This window comes from Haematobia irritans, chromosome 1 (assembly GCF_050003625.1).
Source record: "Haematobia irritans isolate KBUSLIRL chromosome 1, ASM5000362v1, whole genome shotgun sequence".
Lineage (NCBI taxonomy): Eukaryota > Metazoa > Arthropoda > Insecta > Diptera > Muscidae > Haematobia > Haematobia irritans.
In genome coordinates this window covers 275,490,658-275,505,794 of record NC_134397.1, presented here as the reverse complement: position 1 = coordinate 275,505,794, position 15,137 = coordinate 275,490,658, and the positions used below count along the sequence as shown (strand labels likewise).

The following is a 15,137-nucleotide window of genomic DNA, read 5'->3' as shown; positions in this document are numbered from 1 at the left end:
TACACACTCACACACATACACGCAGAGAATGAGATTTTGTTTTTATCGCATTAAACGTTTAAACGCTTTTTTTCCTTCATTAACTTCTTTCAATTCAATTAAAAGGCAACAACAAACAACAGCAGCTGTAACAACAGAAAACCGTACACCAGGCTAAAGAGGTAAACGAATACCCCTCCTTCCGTCTACTTCAACTCAATCACCTAAAAACATATAAGAGTGATACACGTACATATAATGCCCCCTTTAACCCTAACATCATCAACAACAACAACAACACCAATACAACAAAAGTGCCATCATTCACTCACCACTGTATTCACCATCCACCCACACATCCAGTTCTCAGTACCACCTACTCACCATGGCGAATGTAACGAACGTTAAACATACGTTTGGTTTATTTTTACGCAAACGATACGAGATGGAAAATACTCCACGACAATATAGCAAAGACAACAACGACAACAGTAACATTGGCTGTATCAGCAAGCAACACCATTATTGTCTTCGTGTTGTAGTAAAAAATAACAGGAGAGACATCGATGTCAATACACGAGTATACTCGTGGTGTGAGTGGGTGTGTGAGAAGAGCACATGGCGACACGAAGGCATAGAAAATTGAAGAGCAACAGCCACAACGACGACTAAAGAGGATGACTCCTTTAGACTCAGAGCAAAAATGTGTAAATTCAATTTAAGGGATTTTCCGTTTTGCCCTAAATCACTGAAAACGCACACACTTGCACACAGACACACACACAGTGAGTTTTATAGATAACATGAATGTGTGTACACTTTTCATATTTCTACGAAATAAATCGACAACCGGTGCTCTTAAGAAACCCCCCAAACTCCATCTCCCCCTCACAGTCTATATTATACCAAGATACCACATAATAGCGTTATCGATGAAAATAACAAGAGCAACAAACGGCATTTATGACTAAAATACATAAATTTACAAATCAATGAAACATCACAACGATCTATATACACCCACATACACAAACATAGTTGTAGGCAAAACAGAATCCCGCATATATTCGAATGCCAATGGAGGGGGGTAACACGATAGAAAACCTAAAACCATAAAACCCCCAAAGGGGCGTTCACACTATACACCACGAGGCATGTCTTGGTGGCAACATATGAATGATTTTTGCTCTTAGCCAGTATTTGCTGATTATGAAAATTCATACAGAAATCAAAGATAATTTGTTTCCCTCTTCTTTGGTTGTAGCATTTATAATTTGAATATGGATATTGCATATTTGCTGCAAAAAAAAAAAAAGAAATTATTTTATATCAGATTAGAAATTGCTCAGCTTGAGTTTGGCAATCGATATTGCAATTCAATGAATTAAGCAGATGCTAAAAGAAATTCTATAGAAATCAAATTAAAAGCAATAGACGAATGTAGGGCTGGGCAGAAATAGGAAAACAATCTGATTCAATCACGAAATTAATTGATGCAATTACATTTTTAATTGAAATTGCTGCAATCATGAAAATAATAATATCGATCACAGAATTAATTAGAAATTAATAAATAAAAACTATAATTGATTAAATAATTCATTGATTTCTTTGGCAATTTCAATTAATGTTGTAATTAGTTCAATTAAAAATTTAATTGGTTTTGGTAAAAAAACGCAATATTTTTGAATTAAGACAATCGTTATTTCTTTTATTATTTTTTTACTGTTTATAATTATTATAAAAATAAATGAAGATATTTGATTATTTTAATTATCTTATTATGAATTTGCCGAATTGTACTTAGGAGTTGGAATTTACTTTGGATTTGAGTCAATGAAGAAATTAATATATGGAATATAGAAATGGAAATATTTTAATATTTAATTAAAATGTTAAATACGTCTACAATTTTCAATCATTTTCTTAACTGACTTTATTTTTTAATTTGATTAAAAAATTAAATGTATCAGTTAATGTTTTAATTGATTATGTTTTTTACTTCAATCATCTTTTTAATCGGACCTATTTTGGTGAATTTTTCTGTGCACGTAGATATAGCAGCAATAACCGATAAGGCCAAAATCCCTAACTCATTTAGAGAGATAAATAAATTGTAGTTCTAATGTACTTTCCAAAATATATCTACGTTTATAGACTAACTCATGATGTAGAAAGAAATAATTTTTGCTAAAGTACTTGCAATTCCTTTTAGGAAATTTTGCATTTGCAGAACTGTACTGTGCATACGACAATTTCTTATTTAGGAAGTAGGTTAGGTTAGGTGGCAGCCCGATGTATCAGGCTCACTTTGACTATTCAGTCCATTGTGGTACCACATTGGTGAACTTCTATCTTATCACTGAGTGCTGCCCGATTCCATGTTAAGCTCAATGAAAAGGGACCTCCTTTTTAAAGCCGAGTCTGAATGGCGTTCCACATTGCAGTGAAACCATTTAGAGAAGCTTTGAAACCCTGAGAAATGTCACCAGCATTACTGAGGTGGAATAATCCACCGCTGAAAAACTTTTTGGTGTTAGGTCGAGACAGGAATCGAACCCACGACCTTGTTTATGCAAGGCGGGCATGCTAACCATTGCACCACGGTGGCTCCCTGTGATACTTCACAGGATCATTTCTGTAGTCAGTCTTCAATTTAGGAAGTATGCATACTGGATCGAAGAGAAAGGCAAAAACTAATTCTGTAAAATTTTCCAAAAATAATTAAAAGTAAAATATTTAAACAAAAAAAAAAAACAAATTTGCTCTATCTCAGTTTTATTAAATATTTATGTTGTAATTTGATCAATTACTTTTTTCTACCCAAGAATTAAGATTAAGAAAAAAAATTATTAACTATTTCCTTATTTTTTGTTTTTTTTTAATTAAATCCGAAATTCTGAAATATCATCCCTTCTGAAGAGTTAATGCGAAATCAGGACAGATGGTGCTCAAAACCAATAGAAGAAATATCGTTTCTGGTGATTAAAAGTGGATCCACTACAACAATCCTATACCAGCTGGGTGTGGGGTATTATAAGTTGTTGCAACCGAGAGGAACGATCACAAGATCTTCGTATCGAACTCAATTGATGCATTTGAGCCGAGAATTGTGTAATAAATTGACACAATATTTGGAAATGCATGACGACGTTACGTTACAGCACTATAACGCTGGGCCACATGTTGCAAAGTTTGCTTGGAAATACTCAAACGTGAACTTATACACCACCCTTTGTGTATCCCAGACATTGCTCCTTCTGATTCCTCGTTCTTATGAGGAAGCCAAAAATTGGTTTGATACGCATATTGAGTACCAAGACGGACGAGTACTCATTTCTTCGTATGCATCCAGAAAAAGAAGGATGGGAAAAGTAGTGTCTAGAAATGTACAGTCTGTTGCATTTGTTTTTAATAAATTATTAAATATTTGAAAAAAAAAAACAAGTATATACGGCCGTAAGTTCGGCCAGGCCGAAGCTTATGTACCATCCACCATAGATTGCGTAGCATAAAAATAAAAATTTGACAACATTTTCTATAGAAGTAAAATTTGGAAAAAAAATTCTATAGAAATAAAATTTGGAAAAAATTTTCTATAGAAATAAAATGTTGGAAAAAAAAAATTTTATAGAAATAAAATTTTGACAAAATTTTCTATAGAAATAAAATTTTGTCAAAATTTTCTATAGAAATAAAATTTTGACAAAATTTTCTATAGAAATAAAATTTTGACAATGTTTTCTATAAAAATAAAATTTTGGTGGATTATTTTTGGCTCGAGTGCGACCGTGATTATGAACCGATATCATATGCTGACACCATGTACCAAATTTCAACCGGATCGGATGAAATTTGCTTCTCTTAGAGGCTCCGCAAGCCAAATCTGGGGATCGATTTATATGGGGGCTGTATATAATTATGGACCGATATGGACCAATTCCTGTATGGTTGTTGGATACCATATACTAACACCACGTACCAAATTTCAACGGGATCGGATGAAGTTTGCTCCTCTAAGAGGCTTTGGAGTTCAAATATGGGGATCGGTTTATATGGGGACTATATATAATTATGAGCCGATGTAGACCAATTTTTGCATGGTCATTGGAGATCATATACCAACACCATGTACCAAATTTCAGCCGGATCGGATGAAATTTTCTTCTCTTAGAGGCTCCGCAAGCCAAATCGGGGGATCGGTTTATATGGAGTCTATATATAATTATGGGCCGATGTGGACCAATTTTTGCATGGTTGTTAGAGACCATATACTAACACCATGTACCAAAATTCAGCCGCATCGGATGAAATTTGCTTCTCTTAGAGGCCTCGCAAGCCAAATCGGGGGATCGGTTTATATGGGGGCTATATATAATTATGGACCGATATGGACCAATTTTTGCATGGTTGTTAGAGACCATATACTAACACCATGTACCAAATTTCAGCCGGATCGGATGAAAATTGTTTCTCTGAGAGGGTCTGCAAGCCAAATCGGGGGATCGGTTTATATGGGGGCTATATATAATTATGGACCGATGTGGACCAATTTTTGCATGGTTGTTAGAGACCATATACTAACACCATGTACCAAATTTCAGCCGTATCGGATGAAATTTGCTTCTCTTAGAGGCCTCGCAAGCCAAATTTGGGGGTCCGTTTATATGGGGGCTATACGTAAAAGTGGACCGATATGGCCCATTTGCAATACCATCCGACCTACATTAATAACAACTACTTGTGCCAATTTTCAAGTTGATAGCTTGTTTCGTGATTTCAACAGACGGACGGACGGACGGACATGTTCAGATCGACTCAGAATTTCACCACGACCCAGAATATATATACTATATGGGGACTTAGAGCAATATTTCGATGTGTTACAAACGGAATGAAAAAGTTTATATACCCCCATCCCATGGTGGAGGGTATAAAAATCCCACAATCCCTAATCAAATCGTATTTTTGGAGCATTTCTTTCTACCAATAAACACGAGCCTTTTTTATTGAACGATTGATAAATTTTGGATCATGAAATTCGTCTTGGAGTTAACTAGGGGCTCAGTTGAATTCACCACACAATCGATAACTACGGGCGGTTTTTGTGTTTATCAAAACGTTCTGAGTACGTATAACCTCCAAAATGTCAAGTTTTACGATAGAGCTAACAGTTGGCAGATTGCAAGACTAGGGTTGTCTAATCCCGCCAAATAAAAGGCAACTTTCGTATGATTCATGTCGTCATTTTCTTGATTGAAACAATTTCAATTAATTTGGATCAATTAATTTTGTGATTGAATCAAAAAAAAATATCTTGATAGTAAACTTTTTGTAAGTGAAGAATTTATATCCTGAACTAATATCCTAAATCTGCTATCATCAACCCAATATTGAATATTTTCCACAATTTCCAAGGTCAGTTATGGAAATGTGAGGGAATTTATGATAAAATAAAATCAGATTCAGGGTTAAGACAACAAATTCACAAACATTAACACACACACTGCCAAATATTCTGTTCTCTATTGTTTGGCAATTCCAAACTTTTGGCTTTGTTTTTTTTTTTTTTTTTTTTTTGTATCCAATGAAGTGAGTTAAGTGGTGGCTATTGACGCCATGAACTATCTAACAAACAAAACTATAAATTTTTAATATTTATTAGCTGATGTATATATGCGCATGGGTGTGTGTGTGTGTATGAAACCATACATATGTACTTATCAGTGTTGTGGAAGAATGAATTTGTGTTACAAGACTTACACTCACAATCACACAACACAATTGGCCAAATAAAACTGGAGAACAAAGTTTTTCTATATTTACGAGTAAGTTCCTAAAATTCAATTCATCATCATGGGGCGGCAAAATGATTTTGCCATAATCGAAGAAAATTAATGGCAAACTTACAATTTTATGTGAAAACTTGCAAAATGACTCTGGCCTTTCTCAAACTCTCACACCACAAACACAAACTAAATTGAACAAATCATTAAATATTAAAAACACATTATTGGAGTTTTGTTAGTTTGGCTTGTTGTTCTTTTCCCCACTTTCCCAGAATTTCATCGGAATATTGATTGTGATCGGACAAGCAACGATTTCGATAATCCTCTAAATAATCAAACAATCACATATGGGTCATTTCGGAACTTTAACCTACCCTCTGGCAGAAAAAATACCCTAGTGATAGAAAAAGTTTATCCGGTCTTATAGATTTTTTGTTTTGCCGCCCTGGATTAGAAGACTTTACATTTTCAAAGGTCACATTTAAACGGCAAAAAAGGACATACTCTTACATACACACATCCATCCACACATTAATATAATCTACATAAATTTGTTTATGTGTTTTATAGTAGGCCTAGTCAAAGCTTAGCCATAGTCTCCTCACCCAATGGGGGATTATAATGACAAATGTTATGAGCGACAAAATCATCTCCAGGCATGATAAACATCATACCCAGACAAAAAGAAAATGCCCACAAGACAACAGACATTCCGAATCCTTTGGGAGTAGACACAATGACATTATGTTGAACTTGTAACTGATAAAAATCGCCCAAAGCTAAATAAAATTCCTTGTTACTATCTTACTTTTAGGAATTTTATTAGACTGCCCACTTTATATGCCATTCATGTGGCTTTTTTTTTTTGATACGTTTATAGGTGATTTGCTATAAAAGAGGGAAAAACGGGCAATAAACCTTATTTCTCTGTGTGTTTAAATTTTATCTTCTGAACCACCTGGCGAATATGAGTAATGGTAGGACTTTATAAGTCAAAGAGGCGAAATAAACAGTGGGCAAAAGGAATTCAGTATTTCGGCTATTAAATTCTTATTTTTCTTTATAGCCAAAAACATTAAAAATCCACTGAAACCACGAGCTTACGATGTGATGTTAGTGACAAAATAAATCCCTTGCACTTTAATTTAAATTCCAACTTTTGTGTTGAACACAAGTGATTTTTATTGGTTGCCATAAATTTAAGCAAAAAAAAAAGGGGGGAACTTGTGTAGGTTTTGTCAAGTCAGACCGATATTTGACAAAAGGCAGAGATTTAAATTTAATTGGTACTGATTTTTAAGGAAACAATAAGAATGACCTACAAGTGATAAGTCTACAAAAAACAGAGCTACCAAATGCATTAAAAACAAAAATCTCAGGTCAATCTGCCCGAATAATAGCCATTTAAAAATATCTACTACAGGACCGTAAATAGTCAGACGTTTAGACAATAGCCAGTCTGGAAATCTGAAACGCCACCGTTTCTGTTTGAAATAAATATATCATAAAAATTAAAAGAAGTGAAGTATATGACAATTAATGGTAATAGAAATTTGTAGATTGAGTTGCTGATAGCAAAAAAGCAGCAATGGTGTTATTATTAGGTTGAAATATTCTCGGTATTTATCCAATTTTGAGTATTTTGGATCGATTTCAAAATTGATTTTCTGGATGTTCATCAGATTCTTTTAGCTACACTCTCTAGTTTAGTTCATGGAATTGTTAAATTTTTGAAAAAAAAAAAATTCCTTGTTATATGAACTATTTTCGTGTTTCCCACAAAATGGTTCAGAATTTCTTCAAATTTGTAAATTTTACCACAAGTGAGACCATCTTGAATTTCGTATGGGGCTAAAGCCATTCTTGCCATTTTGAACTGCATTTTTTCCTTCAAACTATAAAATTTTCTTAACAAGTGAAAAAAAAAATAATTATGTCCAATAAATTTTCGTATTTTTATACCCACCACCATAGAATGGTGAAGGGGGTATAATAAGTTTGTCATTCCATGTGTAACACATCGAAATATCGATTTCCGACTATATAAAGTATATATATTCTTGATCAGGGAGAAATTCTAAGACGATATAAGCATGTCCGTCTGTCTGTTGAAATCACGCTACAGCCTTCAATAATGGCGCTATCGTCCTGAAATTTGGCACAGATTCGTTTTTTGTTTGCAGGCTGGTTGAGTTCGAAGATGGGCTATATCGGTCCAAGTTTTGATATAGTCCCCATATAAATAGATTTCCTGATTTGGGGTCTTGGGCTTATAAGAACCGTAGTTTTTATCCAATTTACCTGAAATTAAAAATTTTGAGGTAATTGAGGACCACAAAAAGGTGTGCCGAAAATGGTGCCCATCGGTCCATGTTTTGGTATAGTCCCCACATAGACCGATCTCCCGATTTTGCTTCTTGGGCTTGGGGTGAAAATTAAAAAAAAAGAGTTATTTTAGGACCATAAAGAGGTGTGTCGAAAATGGTCCGTATCGGTCCATGGTTTTGTATAGTCACCATATAGACCGATCTCCCGATTTTGCTTTTTGGGATTCTAGAAACGGTATTTATTACTAGATTTGCCTGAAATTGGAAATCTAGAGGTATTTTGGGACCCCAAATATGTGTGCCGAAATTGAGGTGTATCGGTCCATTTTTTGGTATAATCCCCATATAGACCGATCTCTCGATTTTACTTCTTGGGCGTCTAGAGACTATATTTTCTAGCCGATTTGCTTGAAATTGAAAATCTAGAGGTATTTTAAGATCACAAATAGGTGTGTAGCAAATGATGCCTATTGGTCCATATTTTGGTATGGCCCCCATATAGACAGATCTACCGACTTTGTTTATTGGGCTTCTAGAATCCGTAGTTTTTATCCAATTTGCCGGAAATAAGGAATATAGACGTATCTTAGGACCATAAAGAGGTGTGTCGAAAATGGTTCGTATCGGTCCATGTTTTGATATAGCCCCTATATAGACTGATCTCCCGTTTTTACTTCTTGGCCTTCTAGAATTCGTAGTTTTCACCCAATTCGTCTTGAAGTGGAATTCTAGAGGTATTTGAATAACATTAAGAGGTGGTGAGTATTGGTCCATGTTTTGATCCATGTTTGTTGACCACAAATAGATCAGCCGAATATAGTGTGTCGACTCATGTTTTAGTATAGCCTCCACATAGACCGATCTCCAGATTTAACTCCTTGGGCTTCTAGAAACCGTAGTATTTATCCGATTAGCACAAAAATTTAAATATACTGGAATTTTAGACCCTCAAAAATCTGTATCGCATTTATTTTTACCGGTCCATTTGGCAAGGCATGCACACAGACCGATTTAACTTCTTGAGGGTACACCCAAAGAAAAAATATTTTCCTCCGAAATGAAATTTTAGACAAACGAAATTCCCCTTTCGTATAAAGTATTTTCGTTTAGAGCAATCCGAATTTTTGATAAGCGATTCAACGATTGTCTCAAAAATTTGTGTCAAAAGAAAACTTTGCTTGTCTAACATTTCGTTCCTCAGAAAAGAAAACACTTCTTTCAGGGTATAGCCTCATATTCATTTAAATAATGGCGGAAAAAATTCTACAGATTTAAGATTAGTGATAGGAAAATCAAGGCGTTATTTCATCATTTGCACGATATGTCTATGATTTCTCTAAAACTCAAACAAAATTGGTTCTCATAATTCCGCAATCTGATCTGGTCTGCATAGGTAGAATCTTTAAATTTTTTCTTCGGGAAGCGTACTGGTTTAACTGATTTGCTTAGGAGAAGATTTGTCATCAAACCCCCCCAAAATGCTATATATTATCAAGTAACCCGCTACGACGAAGAGTTTTCAAAGTAAAGTATTATATTTGATTCATGGTGGTGGGTATTTAAGATTCGGTTCGGCCCTGAGTGTACTGCCTGAAAGTATGCAAAGAAAATTTTCTATAGTAGGAAAACCAAGTTACTCTACTCAATTATGGTTTCAAGGGAATGATATTTCAATGGAATGGAGATAAAACAATTTTTGGGTTAATCTCAACCTAATTTGAAAAAAAAAACTGATAAGTGATAGAAAAATATATTTAATTTGAATTGTTTTCTTTATGGAAAAGTGTGCCATGAGTGTGACACATTTGATTACGAATGAAACGCACGCTCAGAAGATCATGTGTAGCATAATTGCATACGAGGACTGTGCCTTGTATACCCATAGAAGGAATATGATTACCTCAAACATGTTTCAAGAGCACCGTGTTAGGGTAGGTTACGTGGCAGCCCGATGTATCAGGCTCACTTAGACTATTCAGTCCACTCTGATACCACATTGGTGAACTTCTCTCTTATCACTGAGTGCTGCCCGGTTCCATGTTAAGCTCAATGACAAGGGACCTCCTTTTTATAGCCGAGTCGGAATGGCGTGTCACATTGCAGTGGAACCACTTAGAGAAGCTTTGAAACCCTCAGAAATATATGCTGGTGACTGATGTGAGATAATCCACCGCTGAAAATCTATGTTATTTGGTTGTTGTTCGGTCGAAGCAGGAATCGAACCCACGACCTTGTGTATGCAAGGCGGGCATGCTAACACTTGCACCACGGTGGCTCCCGTGTTACTTTTTCACGGCGACCATGTGACATTTTGGTCGCAAAAATATTCTTTTCTTGTCACACATAACATGCTTTCCGAAATCAGATATATTATTTCCGAAAAAATAACATGGTTTCGACAAACATGTTACATGCTTTCCGTGAAAAAGTAACAGTATGCTCTTGAAACATGGTTGAGGTGATCATATTCCTTCCTGTCATTCAATTACTGATACGTTGACCTGAAGTTAAAATACTGTGGTTTCGGTCTGCAGTTCAATCACTGAGGCTTCAGCATGACGTTCAACTTTGGAAAAATCAATATGTGGTAAATGGCAATGAGTGGTAAGGTAAGGCTTGAATCAGATGTCACATTGATATTAAGAAAATCAAATGACAGTTGCGAAAACAAACAAGAATTATAATAGGGCCACACCTAGTTCTTGGCTTTCCAAACGGAAGGTAATTTCAATTCATAATTTTGAAGTTAAAGAATTTAACCTTTAAATACAGAGTTACAATGTCTTAGGTCCTATGAATTTATTACCTACAAAGTTAACACCCGCATATACATACATCTCTGCAAGAGCCAAGATATTTATTTACTGTTTTTTTTTAGTTTTGATTAACATTTGTAATGAAAGTTTCAACCACACAAAACTAAAATTTAATGATTAAAGTTTCTGCAGTAAAGTTAATTTCGGGTGAGGTATTTTCAATTATAGAAAAACTTTCATAATTTCAGCAAAAGAATAATTTTTGTTGCTCTCCTTCCTTCTTCTTCCCCTCCCCTCATCAAGTTTATTTCATATGTTCACATAGTATTAAAAATTAATTGGATTTGAAAAACCTCAAACATTTGCTATGTGTCAGTGATATTTTCCTCAAATATGTAAAATTTCCCAGAAATTAACCAACATATTTTGAGCTCAATTAATGAAAAACGCTTATTGAAGAAATGTTTTAACACAAAACCTCAAAGATATGGTAGTAAAATGGAAACGTACAGGAGATTAAATTTTCCCAATGACATTTGCAGAATAGAAAAGTAAATATTAAAAAAGCAAGTGTATTTCAAAGAATTTCTTACAGAATATTTGACGGAACACAGTGACAGTGGTTATTTGTTATTATTTGAAATTTTAACCATGAACATGATATTGTCGGTGTTTCTATTTTCTCTCGTTTTGTTAGCTTTGATACAATTTAATTAAAAAACAAGACAAAACATAGCCAATGATGAATGCTTCTTTTGAAAATGGATGCCTACATCTACAGAGAGACGAGCAAATGGGCGAGAAGGAAAACTTCTATATCTATTAACGTTTCTTTTAATTCATATCCAGACTCTATTTCTGAAATGAAATAGGGATGCCATTGATATGATTTTGTAAGGAATTGCCCTACAGAGCGATGTTGAAGGCTTCAATCTTCAATATACGAAAATTAAAATTTTTTACAATTTTTAAAACTTCAATTTCTTCTTTGGATAAAGTCACGCGACTGTTAAAATTAAAAATATTTCATATCTAAGGGTAAAAAACCAAACAATCTATAGTCCTAGCCAAAACTCTAATTACCAAATAAGCTTGGAAATAACTTAGTCCAAAATAACTAAGTTCACTCCCAAAAAAAAAAAATCGCTTCTGTAACATATACTCCCAAACACATTCCGCTTCAAGCATATACATTTTCAAGATTGGTCCAACCAAAAAATTAATATGAAAAAAAAAAACTTTTAATGAAATTTTCTTTGTGTGTATATATTTTTAAGGCGCCAATTGGTTACTTAATTTTTTTTACTTGCAGGGTATGCTCGGGGCTCTTTCTAAACACATATATGTTTATATGCTATTTCTTAATTAATATCATAATATGTTCCAAACATGTTATACTAGTTTAAGAACTTTTCAGTTAAAAATATTATGTTAAAAATTTTAGTCCCAAACATGTAATTTTTACACCGTGCAGTTACTATTAAATGGATATCTTTATTATTTTTACAAGGTCAAGTCCTATAGGTAAAATACTTCTCTGCAGCATTGCAAAGTATTGATATTGATTCCGAGCCAATGATGCGGCTGCTTTAAAATAAAGACCTTTTTAGGGATTTATTTGGGTTTAGATCTAGGATCAATAAAATTAAAATTGGGATATATATTTCATTTATCTAATTTTCATTCTCTTTTCGCGGTATATTACTGAAGTTATTGACATACAGAGGCCAGTTTAAAAATTCAAATTGTAACGAATAGTTTAAAGAAAAAAAGTTTTCTTACCCCCATTTTTCTGAAGCTACGTTAGTGTTCCGTTAACTAACGAACCTTTAAATCGTATTATGGACATAGCTGTCATCTTGTCTATATATTCCATATGTCAGTTAGGAACTTAACTGCCAAAATTTTTTCAGTTAAAGTTAACCGGAGAGAAGATATTTGCAATTTACTTTCCGTTAACTGGAAGTTAAAGCGAAACGTTAATTCCAAAACAAAATTTGTTTGAATTTCTCAAACATCATTGATCGTAAGCAAACACATGGTGCTATCAATACTGTAAACCAGATGTGTCTATAGGTAGAATTGTACATATTGAGTGTATTCATCAATCTCGACCGAAACGGGTGCATTTTTATTCATTTTTTGGTCCTTCGTAAGAAAGAATGAACCAGCGAAAGGTGTTCTACATCAAAGAGTAGAATGAAGCAGAAAACAATCCCTCTACGAAGAAACTCCGTGGACAAACGAGAGAGGAAAAAGTCAAGTAGAAGACAATGAAGAAGATTACGAAGACGATAACGAGGCAGATAGCGAAGAGCATAACGAAGACGATTACGAGGAGGAGAACGAAGACGATAACGAGGAAGATAACGAAGAATATACCGAAGACGATAACGAAGAATATACCGAAGACGATAACGAAGATGATAGCGATAACGAAAAGCAGAAATACGAAGATGCGAGAACAAAAGTACGATAGGAAAGCGAAGAAACAATAACGGAGAGTTGATTTATACTGCCACGATAGATCAACGACGAAGAAGAACGAAGAGGAGAACAAGGCTACGTCATAAAAACATCTAAGAAACGGACGAAGTTACAAAAAATGCCTAGCAGTGAATAATTGTATGCTAAAATGCTAAATGCATCTGAAGGAGGAGGTTACCGTGTGCAAATGATACCAGGCACGATTAAAACGGTGGAGGTTGAAGCACTCAGAAAGAAAGGTGGAAATGAGGAAAACGACAAATATTATGGATTGAGGGCTTTCGCTAACATGCAGGAACTTCAGGATGTATTAATTATAAGAGCATTGCATGAGAACATTCACTCATAGCGCACACAACTTCACTCATGAAACGGTTCGAGAAGACTGAATAATCTTCGTTGATCGAATGAATAAAATGAGAACACTGGCTTGATCGAATCGATTCGAATGAATGTAAATGTATGAATGAGACATGGTTTGAATCACACCCAATAATTCAGTATCGAGTGAATGTTGTTGTGACGTCACATCATTGAAGCTGTGCATTTGTTTCCATTCTCGGTCGCAAGCAAACATTCGATTGCATATGGTGAAACGGGATAATCGAGAATACTCGAACATTTAGCGGGAGTTTCGGGAATTTGCAAAGTTCTCGAGTATGTTATGACAAAAAATGGAATCATGCTTAATGAGAAAAGAAGTCATACAGTTTGTGTTTCTTTAGATATAAGTGTGTAATTAATAGTTAAGCTTATTGACGATAAAATGAGTAATTCTAACAAGGTAAATGTTTAAATTTGTTATGTTTTTATATGTAAATAGCAAAAGTAAATTTATTTTTTATTTTTTGTCTGTTTTGTATACCATCCACCATTGGAAGGGGGTATATTAACTTTGTCATTCCATTTGTAATACATCGAAATATTGCTCTAAGACCCCATAAAGTATATATATTTTGAGTCGTGGTGAAATTCTGAGTCGATCTAAGCATGTCCGTCCGTCCGTCTGTTGAAATCACGCTAACTTCCGAACGAAACAAGCTATGGATTTGAAACTTGGAATAAGTAGTTGTCATTGATGTAGGTTGGATGGTATTGCAAGTGGGCCCTATTTTATCAAAATTTTATTTGTATAAAAAATTTTATCAACATTGTATTTCTATAGAAAATTTTATCAAAATTTTATTTCTATAGAAAACTTTGTGAAAATTTTATTTCTATAAAAATTTTTATCAAATTTTTATTTCTATAGAAAATTTTATCAAAATTTTATTTCTATAAAAAATGTCATAATTTTATTTCTATAGAAAATTTTGTCAAAATTTTATTTCTATAGAAAATGTTGTTAACATCTATAAAAAATTTTATCAAAATTCTATTTCTATAGACAATTCTATCAAAATTGTATTTCTATAGAAAATTTTGTCAAAATTTTATTTCTATAGAAAATTTTGTCAAAATTTTATTTCTATAGAAAATTTTGTCAAAATTTTATTTCTATAGAAAATTTTGTCAAAATTTTATTTTTAATTCGGCTTGAGGTCATATGAATAAAAACAGATGTTGATGTTTTTTGGAGTTGTATTTTTATTTAATATTATCCAATATTTCGAAACATCTCCGATGTTCGTTTTCAGGGAAATGTTTTTAGAAGTAAAGAACAATGAACTTATTCGCAAACGAGTAAATCTATAAAAAATTTTGTAAAAATTTTATTTCTATAGAAAATTGTTAACATTTTATTTCTATAGAAAATTTTGTCAAAATTTTATTTCTATTGAAAATTTTGTCAACATCGT

The 15,137-nt window shown here is 33.7% G+C and overlaps 1 protein-coding gene across 9 annotated transcripts in view; it reads right to left on the bottom strand.

The window, feature by feature from the left end:
* CASK (peripheral plasma membrane protein CASK) overlaps positions 1-15,137 on the bottom strand; it is a 444,900-nt gene that overhangs the window by 216,973 nt on the left and 212,790 nt on the right. The gene's annotated exons all lie outside the window — the stretch shown is intronic.